The sequence below is a fragment of the Balaenoptera acutorostrata genome, chromosome 1 (assembly GCF_949987535.1).
Source record: "Balaenoptera acutorostrata chromosome 1, mBalAcu1.1, whole genome shotgun sequence".
Taxonomy (NCBI): Eukaryota; Metazoa; Chordata; class Mammalia; order Artiodactyla; family Balaenopteridae; genus Balaenoptera; species Balaenoptera acutorostrata.
In genome coordinates this window covers 107,386,708-107,412,492 of record NC_080064.1, presented here as the reverse complement: position 1 = coordinate 107,412,492, position 25,785 = coordinate 107,386,708, and the positions used below count along the sequence as shown (strand labels likewise).

The 25,785-nt window shown below is 45.4% G+C and overlaps 1 protein-coding gene, 1 long non-coding RNA gene and 4 other non-coding genes across 17 annotated transcripts in view; 3 read left to right on the top strand and 3 right to left on the bottom strand.

Moving 5' to 3' along the window:
- LOC103010326 (flavin-containing monooxygenase 5-like) overlaps positions 1-14,953 on the bottom strand; it is a 76,592-nt gene extending 61,639 nt beyond the window's left edge. For 3 of the 11 annotated variants that reach the window (XM_057548368.1, XM_057548383.1, XM_057548388.1), the window contains exons 1-5: positions 14,672-14,853; positions 14,452-14,534; positions 14,025-14,351; positions 13,620-13,707; positions 12,247-13,477 (exon numbers count right to left, since the gene is read on the bottom strand). The gene's annotated coding sequence lies outside the window, so the exon portion shown is untranslated. The other 8 variants (XM_057548395.1, XM_057548396.1, XM_057548391.1 and 5 more) reach the window with 7 other exon arrangements.
- A 271-nt stretch (positions 14,954-15,224) lies between these two features.
- LOC114236237 (U1 spliceosomal RNA) lies at positions 15,225-15,388 on the top strand. The gene has a single exon (XR_003622225.1). It is a non-coding gene; the product is annotated as a U1 spliceosomal RNA (small nuclear RNA).
- A 2,069-nt stretch (positions 15,389-17,457) lies between these two features.
- On the bottom strand, positions 17,458-17,531 carry TRNAN-GUU (transfer RNA asparagine (anticodon GUU)). The gene has a single exon. It is a non-coding gene; the product is annotated as a tRNA-Asn (tRNA).
- Positions 17,532-20,120: 2,589 nt separating this feature from the next.
- On the top strand, positions 20,121-20,194 carry TRNAN-GUU (transfer RNA asparagine (anticodon GUU)). The gene has a single exon. It is a non-coding gene; the product is annotated as a tRNA-Asn (tRNA).
- A 2,071-nt stretch (positions 20,195-22,265) lies between these two features.
- Positions 22,266-22,429, bottom strand: LOC114236243 (U1 spliceosomal RNA). The gene has a single exon (XR_003622231.1). It is a non-coding gene; the product is annotated as a U1 spliceosomal RNA (small nuclear RNA).
- A 371-nt stretch (positions 22,430-22,800) lies between these two features.
- LOC130709227 (uncharacterized) lies at positions 22,801-25,777 on the top strand. Of its 2 annotated transcripts, XR_009009732.1 has the most exons (6): positions 22,801-22,982; positions 23,120-23,202; positions 23,303-23,629; positions 23,947-24,034; positions 24,178-24,320; positions 25,332-25,777. It is a non-coding gene; the product is annotated as an uncharacterized LOC130709227 (long non-coding RNA). The 2 variants fall into 2 exon arrangements; XR_009009731.1 differs by lacking the exon at positions 25,332-25,777 and having other exon boundaries at positions 24,178-24,885.
- Positions 25,778-25,785: the final 8 nt, after the last annotated feature.

Genomic DNA, 25,785 nt, shown 5'->3' with positions numbered 1-25,785 from the left:
TGATTGGGGCTGATTTATCAGGCAGAGGCGACACCTCTCAATCACCTGGCTCTTGTGGCAGTGGGTCTTACATTCAGGGGTCCCATAGGACTGTAACAAATGGAGAAAGAGTTCTTAACCAGCTGCCACTAAGATGAACCCACCATCTTCCTGTGAAAGGGGCCAATTAGTTTATCTTCACAGCTGTGGCCTTAGGGGCAATCTTCTAATTAAACACATTAGTAGAAAGAAGGAACTAAAGACTGGAGTGGAAATAAATAGAGACTAAAAAGAAAATAAAAAAGATGAATGAAACTAAGAGCTTTTTTAAAAAAAAATAAACAAAAGAGAAAAACTTAGACTCACCAAAAAAAGAGAACTCAAGTGCAATTACAAAGAACAAGGATATATTACAAATGATAATCACATAAATACAAAGGATCATAAGAGAATACTATGAAAAATTATGTGTCAATAAATTGGACAACTTAGAAGAAATGGATAAATTCCTAGAAATGTATATAACCTACCAAGACTGAATTATGAAGAAATAAGACCAACTGCTGGTAAGGGGATTGAATCAGTAATTAAAAACCTCCTAACAAACAAAAGTCCAGTACCTGATAGCTTCACTGGCAAATTCTACCAAACATTTAAAGAAGAATTAACATCAATCCTTCTCAAACTCTTCCAAAAATAGAAGACGAGGGAACACTTTCAAACTCATTTTATGAGGCCAGCACTATCCCGATACCAAAACCAGACAAGGACACCACAAGGAAAGAAAATTATAGGCCAATATCCCTGATTAACATAGATGCAAAAATCCTCAATGAAATATTAGCAAAACAAATTCAATAATACATTAAAAGAATCTTACACAATGATCAAGTGGGATTTATCCCAGGAAATGCAAGAACAATTGAATTGTAGATGCTGAATCAATGTGATACACCATATTAACAAAATGAAGGGTAAAAACCATATGATCATCTCAATAGATGCAGAAAATTCATGTGACAAAATTCAAATCTATTCATGATAAGAACTCTCAACAAAGTGGGCATGGGGGAACATACCTCAACATAAAAAAGCCACATATGATAAGCCCACAGCTAACATCAATTTCAGTGTTTAAAAGCTGAAAGCTTTTCCACTAAGGTAAGGAGCTAGACAAGGATGCCCAATTTGCCACTTTTATTCAACATAATATTGGAAGTCTTTGCCAGAGTGTGTAAGCAAGAAAAAGAAATAAAAGGCATCCAAACTGGAAAAGAAAAAGTAAAACTGTCTCTAGTTGCAGATGACATGATCTTATATACAGAAAACCCTAAAGACTCCACCAAAACACAGTTAAAACTAATAAATTAAGTAAAGTTGCAGGATACAAAAATTAATATACAAAAATCTATTGCATTTCTATACACTGATAACAACTCTCAGAAAAGAGAAATAAAGAAAACACACCCATTTACAATTGCATCAGAAAGAATAAAATACTTGGGAATAAATTTAACCAAGGAGGTGAAAGACCTGTACAGTGAAAACTATAAGACACTGATGAAAGAAATTGAGGAAGACACAAATAAATGGGAAGATATTCTGTGCTCATGGGTTGGAAAATTTAATATTATTACCATGACTATATTACCCAAAGCAATTTACAGATTCAATGCAATCTGTGTGAAAATTCCAATGACATTTTTCACAGAAATAGAAAAATAATCCTTAAATTTGCATGGAACCACGAATAACTAAATAACTGAATAACTAAAGCAATCATAAGAACAAAGCTGGAAGCATCACACTTCCTGATTTCAAACTATATTACAAATCTATAGTAATCAAAAGAGTATGGGACTGACAAAAAACAGATGCACAGGACAATGGAACAGAATAGAGAGCTCAGAAATACATATATGGCCAATGAATTTACAACAAAGGAGCCCAAAACCTACAAAGGGAAGGGAGAATCTCTTCAGTAAATGGTGCTGAGAAAACTGGGCAGTCACATGCAAAAGAATGAAACTGGACCCCTATCTTACACCATATACTAAAATTGATTCAAAATAGATTAACGACTTGAATAAGACCTAAAATCATAAATCTCCTAGAAAACATAGGTGGTAAGGTCATTGACATCAGTCTTGGCAATGATTTTTTTTGGATTTGGCACAAAAAACAAAGGCAACAAAAGCAAAAATAAATAAGTGGGACTACATGAAATTAAAAACTTCTGTACAGGAAATCATCAATAAAATGAAAAGGAACCTACAGAGTAGGGGAAAGTTTTTGCAAGTCATATATCTGATGAGGGATTTATATCCAAAAAATATTTTAAAAACTCATACAACTCAATAGCAAAGAACCACAAACACTACAATTAAAGAGTAGGCTGAGAAACTGAATGGACAGTTTTCTAAAGAAGACATACAAATGGCTGAGTGGTTGATGCAAAAGTGATCAACATCACTAATCATCAGGGAAATGCAAATCAAAACCACAATGAGATAACACCTCACATCTGTTAGAATGGCTACAGAGATAACAAGTGTTGGAGAGTGTGGAGAACAGGGAACCCTTGTACACTGCTGGTGGGAATGTAAATTGGTGCAGCCACTGTGGAAAACAATATGGAGGTTCCTCAAAAACTTAAAAACAAAATTACCATTTGGCCCAGTGATCCATTTCTGGTTATATTTCCAAATACAAAATATCAAAGAGGAAAAAATGGGAATCTTGACATTTGCAACAACATGGATGGACTGTGAGGGCATTATGGTAAGTGAAATAAGCCTGACAGAGAAAAACTAATACTGCATGTATCACTTATATGTGGAATCTTAAAAGAAAAAGTCAAACTCAGAGAGTAGAAAAATGGATGCCAGGGATGGAGGCTGGGAGAAATAGGGAGAGGTTGGTAAATGGGTACAAACTTTCAGCTACAAGATGAATAAGGTCTGAAGATCTAATATAAACATGGTGACTATAGTTGATAACACTGTATTATATAATCGAAATTAGCTAAGAGAGTAGAACTTAAATGTTCTCACCAAAAGGAAGAAAAAAAGATAAATATGTGAGGTATTGGTTGTGTTAATTTGGAAGGAATCATTTCATAATGTATGCATGTATCAAATTATCACAATATACCCTTAAAATATCATACAGTTTTATATATTAATTATACCTCGATAAAGCCAAAATTTAAAAGAAAAAGAGAATAAATGTTAGTCACCTGGAATAAGCTTAAATATATTAGCTGTCTCAATAGATGGGTGATGGAGAGTTAAATAGAATATACAATTATTTTTGTAGTCCTATATAGAGATAAGTAAATGTAACAAAGAAAAAAAAATCACTGATGAAAAATAGAACCAAAGGTAGATGGTAAATGTAGTAGGCTAAATTACTGGTGTTAACACTTACCCTTTACAGTATCCACATCCTCACACCTGGACTTTGGGTGGCTATATCACCTGCTTGGATCAATGGAATGTGGGTAGAAGTGATAGTCTGCCATTCTGAGCCTCAGTCTTGAGGCCTCAATTGTTTATAGTTGCCCTCTTGCCCTGTGCTATCACCATGTGATCTTCCAATGAGTAGCTGTAATCCTGTTAGCCTGTACCTTAGTGGAACACATGTGAAGCAAAGCTATCTCTGGCTGACTTGCAGAACTTAGTGAGAGGCAGGGCTCCCTCAGCTAAAGCAGAGGACTTGCAGATCCACGAGTGAAATAAATGCTTATTACTGTAGAAAACTTAGAGTGTTTGGTTGTTTGTTAGACATCAAAAATTAACTAATACAAACAATGAGAAAACAGCCATTTCATTTTAACAATTGAGATAGTAGGTATGATGAAAATGAAATATCTAGCTCTCTCATAAACTTGATCCCAGAATCATAACATGGTTTGCACATACTTGGAAATAAGTCAACTAACATTTGGGTTGTCACCCAGCAAGAACTGCACAGGTGCCAAACAACACTGTATTAAATGGCAAACTACTTCCCTTTTATAATAAAATAATAATATTTGGAAATTTGCCAAGGAAATATTATTTGCCAAGGAAATACTAAGAGCAAGAATCAGAATTGGCAAATGTTAATTTTAAACAAAATAAAGTTCAAGAGAAAGCATCAAAGAAAATTACATCACACCAATAAAAGGTATAAGAAAAATATAACTGTCATTAACTGTTTTGTACTTACAACTATAGTTTTAAATGGTTTCTCTTGCTATATCTATCTATCTAGATATATATCATAGATTTATGTGTCAATTATGCTTCAATAAAGCCAAAATTTAAAAAAAGAAAAGAGAAACTTAAGTAACATGAAATAAGATTAACTATGCCAAATTATATATATAGCATAAATTGAGGTAATTTTCTCTGTACTAACACATCGAAGGGGGAAAAAAGGATGAGATTATCACCATAGATGCCACAAAAGTCTTTAACAAACTTCACTAATCATTCTGATTTTTTAAAATACTCAAATTAGGAATTGATGGATACAGCCTAAACATGATAAAATATATACACCTTACTCCTACAGCCAATATTTTACTAAATGGGAAAACACTAAAGTCATTTCTAATAAGGTCAAGAACCAAGAAAGATACCTATTATCTCCTCTACTATTTAACATTGTCCTGGAGGTTTTAGCCAATGTAACTAGAAAGAGAAAACAGAGATATAAGAATTGGAAAGATGATGTAACACTATCTATGTTAAAAGGTGATATGAGAGTTTAACTAAATAATCAATTATAAACTCAGGCAATTAAAAAAATAAAAACCCTCAGTAAAGTAGCAATATATAAAATTTTAACATACAAATTCAACAGTCTTCATATATACAAATGATATATAATTAGAAAACATCAAGGAAGAAGAACACATTTAAAATTCCAATGAAAATAAACCTATATACTAGAAACTACAAAACACTGATAAAGGAAATTGAATATGATTCAAAGAAATGGAAACATATCCCATGCTCTTGTATTAGAAGAATTAATATTGTAAAATGGCCATACTACCCAAAGCAATCTACAGATTTAATGCAATCCCTATCAAAATACCCATGACATTTTTCGCAGAACTAGAACAAATAATCCTAAAATTTATATGGAAACATAAAAGACCCAGAATTCCCAAAGCAATCCTGAGGAAAAGGAACAAAGCTAGAGGCATAACCCACCCAGACTTCAGATATACCACAAAGCTATAGTAATCAAAACAGCATGGTTTTGGCACAAAAACAGACATATAAATCAATGGGACAGAACAGAGAGCCCAGAAATAAACCCACACACCTACGGTCAATTAATCTTTGACAAAGGAGGCAAGAATATACAATGGGGAAATGACAATCTCTTCAGCAAGTGATGTTGGGAAAGCTGGACAGCCTCATGTAAATCAATGAAGTTAGAACACACCCTCATGCCACACACAAAAATAAACTCAAAATGGCTTAAAGACTTATACATAAGACATGACACCATAACACTCTTAGAAAAGAACACATGCAAAACACTATAGGGCATAAATTGTACCAAAGTTTTCTTAGGTCAGTCTACCAAGGCAATAGAAATAAAAGCAAATATAAACCAGTGGACCTAATCAAACTTAAAAGCTTTTGCACAGCAAAGGAAACCATAAACAAAACAAAAGGATAACCTATGGACTGGGAGAAAATATTTGCAAACGATGTGACTGACAAGGGCTTAATTTCCAAAATATACAAACAGCTCATACAACTCAATATCAAAAACAAACAATTCAATCAAAAAATGAGCAGAAGACCTAAATAGACATTTCTCCAAAGAAGACAACAGATAGCCAACAGGTACATGAAAAGATGCTCGACGTCACTAAATTAGAGACATGCAAATCAAAACCACAATGAGTTATCTCCTCACACCAGTCAGAATAGCCATCATCAAAAAGTTTACAAATAATAAATGCTGGAGAGGATGTGGAGAAAAGAGAACCCCCCTACAGTGCTGGTGGGAATGTAACTTGGTGCAGCCACTATGGAAAACAGCATGGAGATTCCTTACAAACTAAAAATAGAGTTACCATATGATCCAACAAGCCCACTCCTGGGCATAGATACAGAAAAGATGAAAACTCTAATTTGAAAAGATTCACACATCCCAGTGTTCACTGAGGCACTATTTACAATAGCCAATACATGGAAAAAACCCCAAGTGCCCATCAACAGATGAGTCGTTTAGGAAGATGTAATATATATATCACACAATGTAATATTACTCAGCCATAAAAAAGAATGAAATATTACCATTTGCAGGAACAGAGATGGACCTAGAGACTATCCTACTAAATGAAGTAAGTCAGACACAGAAAGACAAATATTATATGATATCACTTATATGTGGAAAAATATTTATATGTAAAAACTAATACAAATGAATCTATATACAAAAGAGAAGCGGAGTTACAGACAGGAAACAAACTTATGGTTACTAAAGGGGAAAGGGAGAGAGGGGAGAGATAAATTAAGAGTATGGGATTAACATATAAAAACTACTATACATAAAGCAGATAAGCAACAAGGATTTATTGTATAGCACAGGGAACAATATCCAATATGCTGTAATAACCTATAATGGAAAATTATCTGAAAAAAATAATATATATATATATATAACTGAATCACTTTGCTCTAACCTGAAACTAACACAATATTGTAATCAACTATACTTTAATAAAAAATAAAATAAAATTGCAACAATAAAAATAAAATATTCAAGAATAAAATCAACATGAAATGAGTAAAACCTATACAAGGAAAACTTTAAAATACCCCTGGGGACTTCCCTGGTTGCGCAGTGGTTAAGAATCCACCTGCCAATGCAGGGGACACGGGTTCGATCCCTGGTCCGGGAAGATCCCACATCCTGCGGAGCAAATAAGCCTGTGCACCACAGCTACTGAGCCTGCGCTCTAAAGCCTGCGAGCCACAACTACTGAGCTCACATACCACAACTACTGAAGCATGTGTGCCTAGAGCCCATGCTCCGCAACAAGAGAAGCCACCGCAATGAGAAGCCCGCACACCGCAACAAAGAGTAGCCCTCACTTACTGCAACTAGAGAAAGCCTGCATGCAGCAACAAAGACCCAATGCAATCAAAAATAAATTAAATAAATAAATTTTTAAAAATCAGGGTAGAGGGCTTCCCTGGTGGCGCAGTGGTTGAGAATCTGCCTGCTAATGCAGGAGACACGGGTTCGAGCCCTGGTCTGGGAAGATCCCACATGCCACGGAGCGGCTGGGCCCGTGAGCCACAGCTGCTGAGCCTGCGCGTCTGGAGCCTGTGCCCCGCAACGGGAGGGGCCGCGATAGTGAAAGGCCCGCGCACCGCGATGAAGAGCGGTCCCCGCACCGCGATGAAGAGTGGCCCCCACTTGCCGCAACTAGAGAAAGCCCTCGCACGAACCGAAGACCCAGCACAGCCAAAAATAAATAAATTAATTAATTAAATAAATAAATTAAAAAAAAAAAAATCAGGGTAGAAATGACAAAAAATGGGCAAAAGATATGAGCAGACAATTAACCAGAATTTTATTATACTTCACTTATGATTAGTGAAACTCAAAACTCCGCTTATAAGTCATTTCTCACTTATCAGATTGGCAAAAATTCAAATGTTTGACAACAAGCTTTTTTAGAGAGATATAACTAAATAGGCACTATCATTATATTGCTAGTGGGAATACAAATTCCCCTATAGGGGAATAGCTAACAAAACTACATATTCATTTACTCTTTGACCCATTAATCCCACTTATATAAATTTACCCTGAAGATCTATGTCTACTAAGAAAAGATAAATACACATGATCTATTTGAGCATTATTTTTCATTGCAAAATACTGATGTTACCTAAATATTCATACCTAGGATATGGGCTGGAAAATTATGGCACAACCACACAATGGGGTAATATGCAGCTGTAAAATTTTTAAAAGCTGGCTCAACTAGTGAAGCAGAATGAGCTGAGGGGTTGCTGAACTGGAGCAACTGAGTTCTTTCCACACCCAAGACTGGGAAAGCTTAAGGAAAGGAGGATAGAGAGGCTTCTTCATTGTAACTCCACTGGAACCAGACAACACCCTGCCTCACTGAGCCACAGGAACAGAGGCTCATGCTTTCTACTTGTGAATCCTCCATCACCTAAGGCAGATGAACACAAGCTAGTTTAAGGAGACAAGAGAGGGGCTTCCCTGGTGGCACAGTGGTTGAGTCTGCCTGCCAATGCAAGGGACACGGGTTTGAGCCCTAGTCCAGGAAGATCCCACATGCCACGGAGCAGCTAAGCCCGTGCACCACAACTACTGAGCCTGCGCTCTAGAGCCCACAAGCCACAACTACTGAGCCCTCATGCCAGAACTACTGAAGCCCGTGCACCTAGAGGCCATGCTCCACAACAAAGAGAAGCCACTGCAATGAGAAGCCCGCACACCACAACGAAGAGTGGCCCCTGCTCGCCACAACTAGAGAAAGCCCACGCGCAACAACGAAGACCCAATGCAGCCATAAATAAATAAATAAATAAATCTGTGACTCTTTTAAAAAAAACTGGACAAAATATAGAAAAAAAGTCTTCAGACATTGGACAATAGGAAGCTCTGAACTGTGACCCCTAAAAGAAAACAAACAAGGTGAATCCTACCACACCTAAGCTTTCTTCTTGCAGACAATTTCTGGAATATGGCAGAGGGAAGGAACGACGACAACAACAACAAAAAAGTGCGGGCAACTTGCTGAGTTAAAGAAAATAAACACAATTCAAGAAATCTTGAATTTTTGCACAGAGTAAATGAGGAGGGAGACACACAGAGAAGAGTTACTGAAATATACATAATGCGCCCCATGAATCAATAGTTGAATATAAATCTGTGTATGGTAGGGTAAACCTCCATGAGGCTGGGAAAGAACAGATTCCAGGCAAAGAACAGTGACTAGGAAGAAGACATAATTCCTAGAGATCACACTGTGCTGAAGATCATTACGGCCAGGGTGGAAAAATGGAGAAATCTGAGTATACAGGGCATCCAATAGAGACATCAAAAAGGCCATGCCTTAGAAGTGGGTCCAAGTCAGCCCTCGAGCAAAGACTACTATAGACTTTGCCCTGAATGAATTTTAAAACAAGCCTCAAAAGAATCATACTGAACACAAGTAACTTAACTTCTGGGGAAAATAAAGTTCAACAATCTTTAAAAACAAAATTCAGTAACCAACAATGTATAATTCACAATGTCCAGCTTCTAATAAAAAGTATTATACATAGGACAGGAAAATATGACCCATAACCAGGAGAAAAATCAGACAACAGAAACAAACTCAGAAATGAAAGAGATGATGGAGTTAGGCAAAAATATTAAAACATATAATTATGCTTATATGTTCAAAAATGAAAAGAAATATGAGCATAAGGAGAGAAATGGAAGATATAAGTATAAAAGGAACTCCTAGAGATGACAAAATATCAGAAATAGAAATATTACTGGATATGGTTAACAGCAGATTAGAGACTGCAGAAGAAATTTTCATTAAACTTGAAGACATAGAAAAAGAATTTATCCAAAATGAATCAAAGAGAAAAAAAGACTGAAAAAAAAAGTTTTAGTGACTTGTGGGATGATGGTAAGTAATACAGTATATCCGAAATTGTTGTCTCAAAAAGAGATGAGAGACTGGGGTAGAAAAATATTTGAAGAAATAAAGGCTCAACATTTTCTAACTTTTTGGAAAAGTATAAACACACAGAATGAAGACTCTGAATGAACTCTTGAGCAAAATAAACCCCAAACTCTAATAGCTATTTTCACTATAGAAAACGTTCTCTCCTTCCTACAAAAGACCATGTCTGCGTGTGCATGTTTCATACTAAGCACTTCTTTTCCTGGGAAATCACAAAAGCCATCCTTTCACTCCAAAGTGAATTGGAGAGTGAACTGGCCCCTGAAGAGGGAGTGGTAGGATCCGGACACTGGGTGTGCAGTGGCTTTGAGCAGAGATATGATCACGGGAGGTGGTGGGAAGCTTTTCCTCTAACTTGGTGGCCCCAGTTGCTCCTCCAGACCTCAGCGCGTCCCCTCAGCTCATCCCCGTGACAGGCTCTCAGCGTGCTCCCGGCTTCTGTTACCACTCGCACTCTCTCCAGCCTCAGTTAGCCACGAGCAGGGCCTGATAATGGACTCTTACTTTGATTGTGGTATTTTGGCCTCCAGGTGAAACCGCTAAGAGCTCTGCCATGCACTCCAGTCCTGTGACCCTTGCCTTCCAGGAGCCATGCAAGAAGCAAAGCCACCGAAGGTCCTTAAAACTGCAAGAAGGATGGGCCTGCCCCCCTTCTTCACAGCTCCCTGTCTGCTGAGGAGGATCTGGGCCCCACTCCTCCACACCTGCTGGAGGGTCTGGAAGGAGTCAGAGATGTGGCCTGGTGGGGCAGGGCGAAAGGCAGGGGGCCTCTCCTGCAGTTGTTGAGGAACAACCAGCCAAGGTCCACCGGGCCCAGCACTAAGCAAAACAGGCATCGTTGGTAGAGGACCTTGTGGCACTGCTTCTGAACGCCCCAGGGGCTTGGGAACCAGCAACAGCACATTTCTCGCCTCATCCTCCGAGGGTCAACTCGGGGGAAAGGGGACCTGCTTCCTAGCAATGGAGCATGTGGTCCCCACGCTGGAGCTCCACGGCAGATCGAAAAGCTCAGGACTGAGCAGCGGTGCCCCGCAGGACAGTGTCGGCAGGGGCCCGACGACCTGACCTGGGGCCAGCGCGGCTGGGTCACAGTCAGGCTGGGCGTCGGTCTACACTGCAGCACCTGAGTTCCTTGAATCCACGTGGTGAGAGCAGTGATCCCCAGATGCCGTCTCGTGCTTAGCCTAGACCTCCTATTTCTATGCTTTTATGATCTCCAAGAAGTGTACTGACCTCACTCTAAATACACTGTCCGATTTTGTCATCCTAACTTCTCTCTGGGACTTGGGGGCCACTGGCCACACCAAGCCTGTTGAAAGTCTTGTGTAAATGAACCAGTGATCATTTTTAAGTGACATGTGAGCGGCCCCCAGTTGTGCCAAAGCCTAGTCTGTGTCTTCACAGTGCTTTCGAATGTGTGTATGTGTGAATAAATGTATGATATATATTTATACATGCTGCTATAGCGATATGTTAAAGGCCAACATAACTGGTGAACAGGGTCAGTGAGAGGAAATGAAACAATCTTTTCGGTGGCTATTAAAGCAAAATGTGTGTAAAGAAATAAGGTTTTCTTCCCCTACTTTGTTTCTAATTTCTGCACGCCTCCCTAGGCTGAGTGGGGAAGAATAGGAAAGACGAACTGTCAGGAAGAGCTCACCTCGCTGTCCAAAGCTTGAAGTCTAACTTTAAAAGAATGATTATTTACCCTCTTGTCATTTTGTAACAATCCCCTTATCTACAAATATTAAAGGGCAGTTCTTACGATTAGAGTGCCTCAGAATCAGCTGTGGAGATTACAGAAGCTCCTTCCTGGGCTCCAACCCCCAGAGGTTTCGTTGGTGTGGGGCCCTAGAGTCTGCATTGTTCACGTACACACAAACCACATGTTTCTGATGCGGGTGGGCTGCGGATCCCAGTTGAAAACCTGTTGTTCTGTAAGACTGATTCGAACCTATAAATAAGCTTGTTTTCCTTTAATTAAGAATCCTTAATTGGGGGCTTCCCTGGTGGCGCAGTGGTTGAGAATCTGCCTGCTAATGCAGGGGACGCGGGTTCGAGCCCTGGTCTGGGAAGATCCCACATGCCGCGGAGCAACTAAGCCCGTGTGCCACAACTACTGAGCCTGCGCGTCTGGAGCCTGTGCCCCGCAACGGGAGGGGCCGCGATAGTGAAAGGCCCGCGCACCGCGATGAAGAGCGGTCCCTGCACCGCGATGAAGAGTGGCCCCCACTTGCCGTAACTAGAGAAAGCCCTCGCACGAACCGAAGACCCAACACAGCCAAAAATAAAGAAATGAATAAATAAAGTAGCTATAAAAAAAAAAAAAAAAAAAGAATCCTTAATTGAAAAAGTGGATAAGTCACACCACAAATTGACATAAAGATCTCAAAGCATTCCTTGGGAAAAGTCCTTAGTTATGTTCTTTTGCTTCCCAGCATTAAAACCAAGCACTTGCTCCACAATTATTTCCTAGTAACAGTTGAAAAGTTAAAACAAACAACAACATGAACAAAGAAACTCACGGACTTCCCTGGCGGTCCAGGGTTTAGACTGCGAGCTTCCACTGCAGGGGGCACGGGTTCGATCCGTGGTCGGGGAACTAAGATCCCGCAGGCCCCGCCGGCGTGGCCAAAAAAATAAATAATAAAGATAAAAAATAAAACAACTCAAACCTTGTCACCACCGCCGCCACCAGTTACCAAAAGACCCATCAAAAGACTCAGGCCTGAGGTAGACACATGCCCCACTTCCGTAGTAGATGAAGTGACCTCGACTTCTGCTTTTACACTTGGTTGTTTAAGTATTCTCCGTAAGTGCCTTTGGCTGTCACTACAGAGGAACTCACTGGCAGAATCGGCAGAATCAGCAGAATGGATGAAAAGTCAGCCGAACTATGAAGTATTACTTAAAGATAAAGCAGTAAACTTTGAGGACCTCTTGCCCTGTGGTGATGCAAGCATCCCAGCAATTCTTCCTTCCTCCCTGTGCTGCCAGGGCTGGAAGGTATTGATGATATAACCAGTAATCAATGGAGAACTCAAATAATGCTTTTAAGAACTTCATTTTATGGACGTTAACGTTTATGAAAACAACAGCATATGCATCGTGTAAGTCTCAGACCTGGTCAGGGTTGAAACCGTGTACGAGCCCCCGTGTCCTTGTCTTTTGAAGTAAAGACTTAATGATTAGGGAATGTGAAGGTGTAGAAACAAAGAACAGCTGTTGGGCTGGGGAACGGGCAACAATTTAGACTCTAAATCCGCCACATGGCAGAATCACCGAACTTCCAGTTCACTGAAGCTACAGATAAAGGCCTGACACACACTCCTAAGTGGTTTTACAGGGAGCAGACCCCCTCCAGATGGAAAGTGCTGCCCACAAGCACATAGACCCTGGACTGGCTGAAACCAGAAAGTTGATGACGCTTGAAACGTCCCCTTGATGCCAGCCAGTCTGAGAACTGTCCGCGAGCGGATCACGCCCTGCTCCTCGGACGCTGTAAGACTCCTCACTACGCCCTCCAGGGTGGGTCACACAGTCTTGAGGGCATTAGCCCGCCGTGGCCCCCTCTGCCTGGCAAAGCAATAAAAGCTACTCTTTTCTACTTCACCCAAAACTCTGTCTCCGCGTTCCTCTTCGGCACCGGTGAACAGAGGCCAAGTTTCGGCAACAGGATGCAGTCACAAATTACTTTGGGGTAAAATTCCTAAAAGCCAGTCTTGTGTTTCACCCTCTGAAAAGTAGTTCTTCACCCTAAAAAAAAGAAAAAAAAAAAAAAAAAAGGTGCAAAAAATGTATCTTTGGAATGGAGGCGTCTACGGTATTTAACTTTCCATAAATTATATTCTTTCCCTCTACGTGTTAGAACCCATTCTTAAAAGCAAATGAAATCAACCTGTGTCACCACCACTGTCTTCCAATTTGCTGTAATTCCAGTGAGAACCATGTTGGGTACACCCGTGCTGGAAATAGGGCAAGAGTCCCTTAGGGAAAAAACGGAAAGGAAAAAAGATACCTAATGTAATGCTTTAAACATGTACCAATATCTCTTGACCTGTCAACCTAGGACAGACAGACAACCTGCAGATTTATATAGGGTTCATTAGGTCCCCCATCTTATTACTGCTAAGGTGAATGTGCTAGACACTTAGTGAATTGGTGTTCTATGTCTGCCGTAATAAGTGACCATGAGTTTAGTGGCTTAAAAGAACACACATTTATTATATTACAGTTCTGTAGGTTAGGAGTCCAACAGAGGTCTCACTGGACTAAAATCAAGGGGTCAATAGGGCTGCCTTACCTTCTGGAGGCTCTAGGGGATAATCTGTTTCCTTGTCTTTTCTAGAGATTTTTCTAGAGATTTTTTCAGAGATTCTCTGAGCTATTACTCTCCTTGGAATAAAGCATATTTCAGATGAAATGAGCCAGAGTTTATTTCTGATGGCTGCAGAGAGAGAAAGGAGGGGAAAGGGGAAAAGCAGGGGGAGGAAAGGAAGCTTCTTCCTGGAAGTTAGCTGGGTGCTGAGTTCCTTTGTTGTCGGCTCCAGGATTCTCCGGAAGAGTCAGCTTCCCCCTTAAGCCAAAGGCACCCTCAAGGATCAAGTTACTCCGCTCCTTGCTCTCTGGTCTGAAAACACAAGTTGGCTGCCTTCTTCAGCCTCCCCTCGCCCCGCCCTCAGGTCTAACCCAGTCTCACCCAGGAAGAGAAGACAAACGAACAAACCAACCTCGCTCTTCAAGCAAACAGGTCATCTTCCTATCCCTTATTCTGGTCATCAGCTTCTTTTTCAGAATCGTCATTTCTTGTATTCTGTATGGTGAGGAAAGGAAAAACACGCTCCCTGGGATACCACGAGATTGAAGTAGGAAGGACGTGCACAGAAAATACACCGAGTAGCACTCTGAGATGTAACCCTGAATCTACATGTCTACACACAAGACACATACATAAATATACACTTGTATCCACTGTTTTACAACTTCTTTACTTCTTAAAAACATTTTGCATCAGCATAACACACGATCCCAGAATTCCTTTCCCCGGCGTGTAACGCAGGACAAAAGGTAAGAAGAATTCGAGGAGGCTGGCAAAATCCGCCGGTATCTCAGATAAAGGGTAAGAGGCGTAAGCGTTACCTCGGCTTGGTGGGCTCCCGAAGTGGGCGGGCGTGATGACATCACTTCCCCCCTCAGCAGCCGGCCCGCCCATTGGTCATCTCGGCAGGGCGGGGACAGGGCGGGGGTTAGAGAAGAGGCGCCGCCTTAGAGGTCAGGAATGGGGCTTGGCGTATGTAAATCTTGCAGCGCAGGGGTACAATTCCCCGCGAGCCACTTCCCGGGCTGTGGAAGTTTTCCAGAGAAGTTGCTTGGATTTTATTAGCAGAGTGGTTTGGAGGAGCTGAGAGGCGTGGAAGAGGAGGGGGCGCGGAGGGTGGGTAGGGAGCGTGTGTGTACAGTGTAGGAGACTAAGGCTGTACGGGGGGCGGGAGCAGAGTGGTTCATACTTACCTGGCAGGGGAGATACCATGATCATGAAGGTGGTTTTCCCAGGGTGAGGCTCACTCATTGCACTGCGAGTGTGCTGACCCCTGCGATTTCCTCAAATGGGGGAAACTCGACTGCGTAATTTGTGGTAGTGGGGGACTGCGTGCGCGCTCTCCCCTGGCAATGAGTGTGCTAACGACAGAATTTAAATCACCAGCGGGGCCTTGTGCCTCTTAAAGATCGCTTAGTTGAAGATAATAGCCGGTTTTCTCGCGTGCTGTCTTGTGTTGCTGTGTGTGTTCGGTTTTTTTGTGTTCCCAGGCGTAGGGAATACCCCAGCACCCCCCAGACCCCGATACGTGTGAGGGTGCGTGTTATTTTTTTTCCTTTTCTTTTCGTGAGTTGAGTATTAGCGTTCTGCGCAAGCGCCGAGAGTTTGTCTTACTACTTAAGAAGTCGGTCCTCCTTAGTCGGTTCCTTGCAGGACTCTTTCCAGAGTCTCCCCAGGTTGCGGCCCAGCTTTGAACCTTGAAGCCGAGGGGGGGGGGGTCACGCCACACGCAGGCACAGCAACTGCATTTGTTCCCCTGCTACAAACAACAGTCACAGTACCATGCGGGCAACGTGCAAAAACGTTTTCCCGGGGACTGGCCGTCTCGGCCTTCCTCGTAATGCGGTGGATAGCAATTAGCCTGCCAAGGGAAGGAACACGGGTTCACGGCTTCAAGCCCTGATCCGCGAAGATCCCCTACGCTACAGCGTAAGTGAGGCCCTCCTCTGACGACGCCTCAAACCTGCGCGCCTGGAGCCCGCGCTCCGCAACGAGAAAGGCCACCCCTCCCGCTTTCGGCAATCAGGGGATAACCCGGGAGCAGCAACCTCGCCGCAATGCACCCAAAAATGAATAGAATCAATTTGTTAAAAGAAAAAAAAAAAAAGGAAGAGAGAGGGGGCCTCCGGTGAACGAGGGCAGCGAGTGGTCCCCGAGGGCGGGGAAGCAATGGCTCCAATCTAAGGCCGGGAGAGTTTTCCAACCAAGGCACACGGGGGTCAACGGAGTGGACCTTGTTGAGCTAAGGGTCCAGGAAGGCCGAACGACTTCGCGTCCGCAGGACAGACTCCCAGGGAGAAGAGAGAAATGCTAAAAGTAAAGCAGCGAGGAATGCAGCACCGGCCTGACCCGTGCAGCTCTGGGAGGAAACTCCCCGAGGTCGGGGGAAATTTTTGACAGCCTCGGAGACTCGCACAGATAATGCTCCTCCCCAGCAGATAGGCTAGAAGGAAAAAAACAAAAAACAAAAAAAAAAACAACCGCAACCAGAAAACATCGTAATTCAGGAGGGCATAGGGTGGAGTACTCAGGATTGTCTTGCCTCAGTAGCGGAAGCTAGTTAGCCCCAGACTCATCGCTGCTCGGAACCACTTCGCAAATCACAGAAGCAAGAGCGGAAACGACCGAACTGTTTGCAAGTAACTTAAATGCATCCATGAACAAAGTTGAGCAGTTACAGGAACACACACCTTTCCAGCAAGGCACCATTCACCATGCCTGGCCTTCCATCAGGGATTTTGGGGTATCCAATGACCCCCCCCCACCTCCATCATGCAGAGACACATCGGTCATTTGCCAATGACCCAGAGCTGACACAGATGTTAGAATCACCAGAGAAGGACAATTAAAACATTTATTCCAACTGTATTCCGTAACTTCCAACAGTTAAATGTACACACGGGAACCATTTAAAAAAGACCCACTCTAACGTAAAGAGGTGAAAACTACACTGTCTGAAAGGGAATGTACTGCAAGGGATTAACAGCGAGCAATTCGAAAACGCAGAAGAAAGAATTTTGAATAGGAATTGCCTTGACTCTGCAGATCACTTTGAGTAGAAAGCGACAGTCCCAAATGCAAGGGCTGAGGCGTCCTGAGATGGGGCGGTGGATACTGCGCGCGGGTGGTGCCACGGAGCGTGATTGCCGACGTCGCAGCTTGAGTAAGGGATTGCCGCCGCCCGTGTGCGTGTGCCTTCATCCTCTGGCAGTTGTCCTGGAACGTACAAGGCAGATGACTTAGTGAGGGCAGCCCTCCACGTGGTGCAGAGAGACCAGGGGCACCAGGTAAAAACCGGGAGCAGGCCGAGATCAGCTGGGTGGAGATTCCGGGAGAGGGGCGCTGGGGAGGAACTGAAAGGGCAGACGCATAAAAGCGACAGCTGAGACCTCGCTCATCAGATTCCAAGAACCAAGTTCGTCCCTGGGTGGGCTCGAACCACCAACCTTTCGGTTAACAGCCGAACGCGCTAACCGATTGCGCCACAGAGACGAGCCGCTGCAAAGCTTTCTTGTAATATCCTGGAATCAGAATGCATTCCCCGTCCCCTCCAACCCCAGCGGAAAGGAGATTCAAATGTCTCTATCTTGTCCAACCTCGCCAGCGCCGGAGACACTGAGTCTCGTGGACCGTGGACACCGAGCCCGAGTGAGCTGGGGGCTCCGACGAAACAAGGCCGGGCCCACGACCATCCTCGCCTGCTCCTGGCCGCCTCGAAAGCGGCCCCTCTACACGAGACGACTGCCGCCTCTCTCGGGCTCAAGTCCTCCATTTCCCACTCGTGATCGGCCTCACCCGTCGCGCTCACCGCAAGTCCCCCTCCAGGTCCGGGTGGTCGTACGGGGGAAGGACAGCAACCGGCTGTGTCCCCACCGTTCTGCCCCCTCTGGGCGCCTCCAGAGAAGGGCTCCACGAGGCACGACCCGGAGTTTGCTCACCAGGCAGCCCCTCGCCCGGAGCAGGGCCTGGCATCCAGCAGGCGCCCAATAAATGCCTCGCGGAGGATGCATTCCGCCGCCGGGGCCAGGGGTGGGGGGTAGACCAAGAATTCTTATGCCACCTGTAAGGTTTTAGTCCTCGAGGAACCCAGGCTTTTTCAGGTCAGGTGTTCTTCAAAACCTTTCTTCCAGCAGCTGATTTAGAACCAGATAAAAGTCCTAGAAGGGCCAGGAGGGCACCACCACGACCGGCTCTGAACTCCCCACCCGAGGCGGTGCGGCGGCCTCAGCCTGCGGGCGCAGGTGTCGGGTCTGAGAGGCGCGAAGGAAAGCTGCAAAGGAGAAAGACGGCTGGGCTAGGTAACCTGGGACTATGAGGGAGAAAGAGATAGGTAGAGGCTGTCTTTCCATTGCCTTCGGTATTCTTTAATCACCTGCAGCTATGTTTTGTAGTTTTCAGTCTACAAGTCTTTCACCTCCTTGGATAAGTTAATTCGTAGATATTTTATTCGTTTTGAGTGCTATCGTAAATTGAATTGTTTTCTTAATTTCTTTTACAATTGTTCACTGCTAGTGTATAGAAACACAACTGATTTTTGTCTATCTTGTACCCTGCCATTATACAGAATTCGTTTGTTGACTCTGGTAGTTTTGTGTGGGTTAGTGAGAATTTTTCGATGTGTAGGAGCACGCCATTCGCAAAAACAACGACAGGAGAGGTTCCCTGTTTTGGGTCGCTGCAGCCCCTGAGTCTTGGATCAGCATGCACAGCCTAGGCCAGGGAAATCGAAATCGGCGGGAGCCTTTCTTTGCAAGCCAAGCTCCAACCGGCAGGAGCACAGTGACCCCTCCAGGCCCATGCAGGACTGGCGCTAGGCCCTAGGACTTTCCGGGACGTGTGAGGCCCGAAAAGGGCAGATTCCGATCAACCCAGACAAATGCTCCCAGACAGAGGAGAAGGTTGTTCTTGGAACCGCAGGCGCTCTCCTCAGGGTGGGCGGCACCGGGAGCGTCAGCGAGGGCGCAGCTGGAGGGAATGCTGACTCCAGGCCTTGGGGGTCTCGGGCGGAGTCTGGGCGTCCTCAGAACGTGGAGTCCTCCAGTGAGGTGTGCGCCCCGCCACCTCGCCCGCCTGCTCTGTGGCCAGTAGGGGACAAGGCCCAAGTCCAAAAGGTAGAACCATACGGTGTTGCCGGGGGTGATCAGGCAAGGGAAGCCCATTTTCTGTTAGGATTCGAATTCAGACCCAAGCAGGCAGGCTCCCATCACCGCACCAATCACACCACGACCACTGTGCTCCACCGGGGACCTACGGAGCTGTGGTTGGATCCACGTTAGCCCAGCCGTCTTTCTCCTTTGCAGCTTTCCTCCTTCACGCCTCTCAGACCGGACACCTGCGCCCGCAGGCTGAGGCCGCAGCACCGCCTCGGGTGGGGAGTTCAGAGCCGGTCGTGGTGGTGCCCTCCTGGCCCTTCTAGGACTTTTATCTGGTTCTAAATCAGCTGCTGGAAGAAAGGTTTTGAAGAACACCTGACCTGAAAAAGCCTGGGTTCCTCGAGGACTAAAACCTTACAGGTGGCATAAGAATTCTTGGTCTACCCCCCACCCCTGGCCCCGGCGGCGGAATGCATCCTCCGCGAGGCATTTATTGGGCGCCTGCTGGATGCCAGGCCCTGCTCCGGGCGAGGGGCTGCCTGGTGAGCAAACTCCGGGTCGTGCCTCGTGGAGCCCTTCTCTGGAGGCGCCCAGAGGGGGCAGAACGGTGGGGACACAGCCGGTTGCTGTCCTTCCCCCGTACGACCACCCGGACCTGGAGGGGGACTTGCGGTGAGCGCGACGGGTGAGGCCGATCACGAGTGGGAAATGGAGGACTTGAGCCCGAGAGAGGCGGCAGTCGTCTCATGTAGAGGGGCCGCTTTCGAGGCGGCCAGGAGCAGGCGAGGATGGTCGTGGGCCCGGCCTTGTTTCGTCGGAGCCCCCAGCTCACTCGGGCTCGGTGTCCACGGTCCACGAGACTCAGTGTCTCCGGCGCTGGCGAGGTTGGACAAGATAGAGACATTTGAATCTCCTTTCCGCTGGGGTTGGAGGGGACGGGGAATGCATTCTGATTCCAGGATATTACAAGAAAGCTTTGCAGCGGCTCGTCTCTGTGGCGCAATCGGTTAGCGCGTTCGGCTGTTAACCGAAAGGTTGGTGGTTCGAGCCCACCCAGGGACGAACTTGGTTCTTGGAATCTGATGAGCGAGGTCTCAGCTGTCGCTTTTATGCGTCTGCCCTTTCAGTTCCTCCCCAGCGCCCCTCTCCCGGAATCTCCACCCAGCTGATCTCGGCCTGCTCCCGGTTTTTACCTGGTGCCCCTGGTCTCTCTGCACCACGTGGAGGGCTGCCCTCACTAAGTCATCTGCCTTGTACGTTCCAGGACAACTGCCAGAGGATGAAGGCACACGCACACGGGCGGCGGCAATCCCTTACTCAAGCTGCGACGTCGGCAATCACGCTCCGTGGCACCACCCGCGCGCAGTATCCACCGCCCCATCTCAGGACGCCTCAGCCCTTGCATTTGGGACTGTCGCTTTCTACTCAAAGTGATCTGCAGAGTCAAGGCAATTCCTATTCAAAATTCTTTCTTCTGCGTTTTCGAATTGCTCGCTGTTAATCCCTTGCAGTACATTCCCTTTCAGACAGTGTAGTTTTCACCTCTTTACGTTAGAGTGGGTCTTTTTTAAATGGTTCCCGTGTGTACATTTAACTGTTGGAAGTTACGGAATACAGTTGGAATAAATGTTTTAATTGTCCTTCTCTGGTGATTCTAACATCTGTGTCAGCTCTGGGTCATTGGCAAATGACCGATGTGTCTCTGCATGATGGAGGTGGGGGGGGGGTCATTGGATACCCCAAAATCCCTGATGGAAGGCCAGGCATGGTGAATGGTGCCTTGCTGGAAAGGTGTGTGTTCCTGTAACTGCTCAACTTTGTTCATGGATGCATTTAAGTTACTTGCAAACAGTTCGGTCGTTTCCGCTCTTGCTTCTGTGATTTGCGAAGTGGTTCCGAGCAGCGATGAGTCTGGGGCTAACTAGCTTCCGCTACTGAGGCAAGACAATCCTGAGTACTCCACCCTATGCCCTCCTGAATTACGATGTTTTCTGGTTGCGGTTGTTTTTTTTTTTGTTTTTTGTTTTTTTCCTTCTAGCCTATCTGCTGGGGAGGAGCATTATCTGTGCGAGTCTCCGAGGCTGTCAAAAATTTCCCCCGACCTCGGGGAGTTTCCTCCCAGAGCTGCACGGGTCAGGCCGGTGCTGCATTCCTCGCTGCTTTACTTTTAGCATTTCTCTCTTCTCCCTGGGAGTCTGTCCTGCGGACGCGAAGTCGTTCGGCCTTCCTGGACCCTTAGCTCAACAAGGTCCACTCCGTTGACCCCCGTGTGCCTTGGTTGGAAAACTCTCCCGGCCTTAGATTGGAGCCATTGCTTCCCCGCCCTCGGGGACCACTCGCTGCCCTCGTTCACCGGAGGCCCCCTCTCTCTTCCTTTTTTTTTTTTTCTTTTAACAAATTGATTCTATTCATTTTTGGGTGCATTGCGGCGAGGTTGCTGCTCCCGGGTTATCCCCTGATTGCCGAAAGCGGGAGGGGTGGCCTTTCTCGTTGCGGAGCGCGGGCTCCAGGCGCGCAGGTTTGAGGCGTCGTCAGAGGAGGGCCTCACTTGCGCTGTAGCGTAGGGGATCTTCGCGGATCAGGGCTTGAAGCCGTGAACCCGTGTTCCTTCCCTTGGCAGGCTAATTGCTATCCACCGCATTACGAGGAAGGCCGAGACGGCCAGTCCCCGGGAAAACGTTTTTGCACGTTGCCCGCATGGTACTGTGACTGTTGTTTGTAGCAGGGGAACAAATGCAGTTGCTGTGCCTGCGTGTGGCGTGACCCCCCCCCCCCTCGGCTTCAAGGTTCAAAGCTGGGCCGCAACCTGGGGAGACTCTGGAAAGAGTCCTGCAAGGAACCGACTAAGGAGGACCGACTTCTTAAGTAGTAAGACAAACTCTCGGCGCTTGCGCAGAACGCTAATACTCAACTCACGAAAAGAAAAGGAAAAAAAATAACACGCACTCTCACACGTATCGGGGTCTGGGGGGTGCTGGGGTATTCCCTACGCCTGGGAACACAAAAAAACCGAACAAACACAGCAACACAAGACAGCACGCGAGAAAACCGGCTATTATCTTCAACTAAGCGATCTTTAAGAGGCACAAGGCCCCGCTGGTGATTTAAATTCTGTCGTTAGCACACTCATTGCCAGGGGAGAGCGCGCACGCAGTCCCCCACTACCACAAATTACGCAGTCGAGTTTCCCCCATTTGAGGAAATCGCAGGGGTCAGCACACTCGCAGTGCAATGAGTGAGCCTCACCCTGGGAAAACCACCTTCATGATCATGGTATCTCCCCTGCCAGGTAAGTATGAACCACTCTGCCCCCGCCCCCCGTACAGCCTTAGTCTCCTACACTGTACACACACGCTCCCTACCCACCCTCCGCGCCCCCTCCTCTTCCACGCCTCTCAGCTCCTCCAAACCACTCTGCTAATAAAATCCAAGCAACTTCTCTGGAAAACTTCCACAGCCCGGGAAGTGGCTCGCGGGGAATTGTACCCCTGCGCTGCAAGATTTACATACGCCAAGCCCCATTCCTGACCTCTAAGGCGGCGCCTCTTCTCTAACCCCCGCCCTGTCCCCGCCCTGCCGAGATGACCAATGGGCGGGCCGGCTGCTGAGGGGGGAAGTGATGTCATCACGCCCGCCCACTTCGGGAGCCCACCAAGCCGAGGTAACGCTTACGCCTCTTACCCTTTATCTGAGATACCGGCGGATTTTGCCAGCCTCCTCGAATTCTTCTTACCTTTTGTCCTGCGTTACACGCCGGGGAAAGGAATTCTGGGATCGTGTGTTATGCTGATGCAAAATGTTTTTAAGAAGTAAAGAAGTTGTAAAACAGTGGATACAAGTGTATATTTATGTATGTGTCTTGTGTGTAGACATGTAGATTCAGGGTTACATCTCAGAGTGCTACTCGGTGTATTTTCTGTGCACGTCCTTCCTACTTCAATCTCGTGGTATCCCAGGGAGCGTGTTTTTCCTTTCCTCACCATACAGAATACAAGAAATGACGATTCTGAAAAAGAAGCTGATGACCAGAATAAGGGATAGGAAGATGACCTGTTTGCTTGAAGAGCGAGGTTGGTTTGTTCGTTTGTCTTCTCTTCCTGGGTGAGACTGGGTTAGACCTGAGGGCGGGGCGAGGGGAGGCTGAAGAAGGCAGCCAACTTGTGTTTTCAGACCAGAGAGCAAGGAGCGGAGTAACTTGATCCTTGAGGGTGCCTTTGGCTTAAGGGGGAAGCTGACTCTTCCGGAGAATCCTGGAGCCGACAACAAAGGAACTCAGCACCCAGCTAACTTCCAGGAAGAAGCTTCCTTTCCTCCCCCTGCTTTTCCCCTTTCCCCTCCTTTCTCTCTCTGCAGCCATCAGAAATAAACTCTGGCTCATTTCATCTGAAATATGCTTTATTCCAAGGAGAGTAATAGCTCAGAGAATCTCTGAAAAAATCTCTAGAAAAATCTCTAGAAAAGACAAGGAAACAGATTATCCCCTAGAGCCTCCAGAAGGTAAGGCAGCCCTATTGACCCCTTGATTTTAGTCCAGTGAGACCTCTGTTGGACTCCTAACCTACAGAACTGTAATATAATAAATGTGTGTTCTTTTAAGCCACTAAACTCATGGTCACTTATTACGGCAGACATAGAACACCAATTCACTAAGTGTCTAGCACATTCACCTTAGCAGTAATAAGATGGGGGACCTAATGAACCCTATATAAATCTGCAGGTTGTCTGTCTGTCCTAGGTTGACAGGTCAAGAGATATTGGTACATGTTTAAAGCATTACATTAGGTATCTTTTTTCCTTTCCGTTTTTTCCCTAAGGGACTCTTGCCCTATTTCCAGCACGGGTGTACCCAACATGGTTCTCACTGGAATTACAGCAAATTGGAAGACAGTGGTGGTGACACAGGTTGATTTCATTTGCTTTTAAGAATGGGTTCTAACACGTAGAGGGAAAGAATATAATTTATGGAAAGTTAAATACCGTAGACGCCTCCATTCCAAAGATACATTTTTTGCACCTTTTTTTTTTTTTTTTTTTCTTTTTTTTAGGGTGAAGAACTACTTTTCAGAGGGTGAAACACAAGACTGGCTTTTAGGAATTTTACCCCAAAGTAATTTGTGACTGCATCCTGTTGCCGAAACTTGGCCTCTGTTCACCGGTGCCGAAGAGGAACGCGGAGACAGAGTTTTGGGTGAAGTAGAAAAGAGTAGCTTTTATTGCTTTGCCAGGCAGAGGGGGCCACGGCGGGCTAATGCCCTCAAGACTGTGTGACCCACCCTGGAGGGCGTAGTGAGGAGTCTTACAGCGTCCGAGGAGCAGGGCGTGATCCGCTCGCGGACAGTTCTCAGACTGGCTGGCATCAAGGGGACGTTTCAAGCGTCATCAACTTTCTGGTTTCAGCCAGTCCAGGGTCTATGTGCTTGTGGGCAGCACTTTCCATCTGGAGGGGGTCTGCTCCCTGTAAAACCACTTAGGAGTGTGTGTCAGGCCTTTATCTGTAGCTTCAGTGAACTGGAAGTTCGGTGATTCTGCCATGTGGCGGATTTAGAGTCTAAATTGTTGCCCGTTCCCCAGCCCAACAGCTGTTCTTTGTTTCTACACCTTCACATTCCCTAATCATTAAGTCTTTACTTCAAAAGACAAGGACACGGGGGCTCGTACACGGTTTCAACCCTGACCAGGTCTGAGACTTACACGATGCATATGCTGTTGTTTTCATAAACGTTAACGTCCATAAAATGAAGTTCTTAAAAGCATTATTTGAGTTCTCCATTGATTACTGGTTATATCATCAATACCTTCCAGCCCTGGCAGCACAGGGAGGAAGGAAGAATTGCTGGGATGCTTGCATCACCACAGGGCAAGAGGTCCTCAAAGTTTACTGCTTTATCTTTAAGTAATACTTCATAGTTCGGCTGACTTTTCATCCATTCTGCTGATTCTGCCGATTCTGCCAGTGAGTTCCTCTGTAGTGACAGCCAAAGGCACTTACGGAGAATACTTAAACAACCAAGTGTAAAAGCAGAAGTCGAGGTCACTTCATCTACTACGGAAGTGGGGCATGTGTCTACCTCAGGCCTGAGTCTTTTGATGGGTCTTTTGGTAACTGGTGGCGGCGGTGGTGACAAGGTTTGAGTTGTTTTATTTTTTATCTTTATTATTTATTTTTTTGGCCACGCCGGCGGGGCCTGCGGGATCTTAGTTCCCCGACCACGGATCGAACCCGTGCCCCCTGCAGTGGAAGCTCGCAGTCTAAACCCTGGACCGCCAGGGAAGTCCGTGAGTTTCTTTGTTCATGTTGTTGTTTGTTTTAACTTTTCAACTGTTACTAGGAAATAATTGTGGAGCAAGTGCTTGGTTTTAATGCTGGGAAGCAAAAGAACATAACTAAGGACTTTTCCCAAGGAATGCTTTGAGATCTTTATGTCAATTTGTGGTGTGACTTATCCACTTTTTCAATTAAGGATTCTTTTTTTTTTTTTTTTTTTTATAGCTACTTTATTTATTCATTTCTTTATTTTTGGCTGTGTTGGGTCTTCGGTTCGTGCGAGGGCTTTCTCTAGTTACGGCAAGTGGGGGCCACTCTTCATCGCGGTGCAGGGACCGCTCTTCATCGCGGTGCGCGGGCCTTTCACTACCGCGGCCCCTCCCGTTGC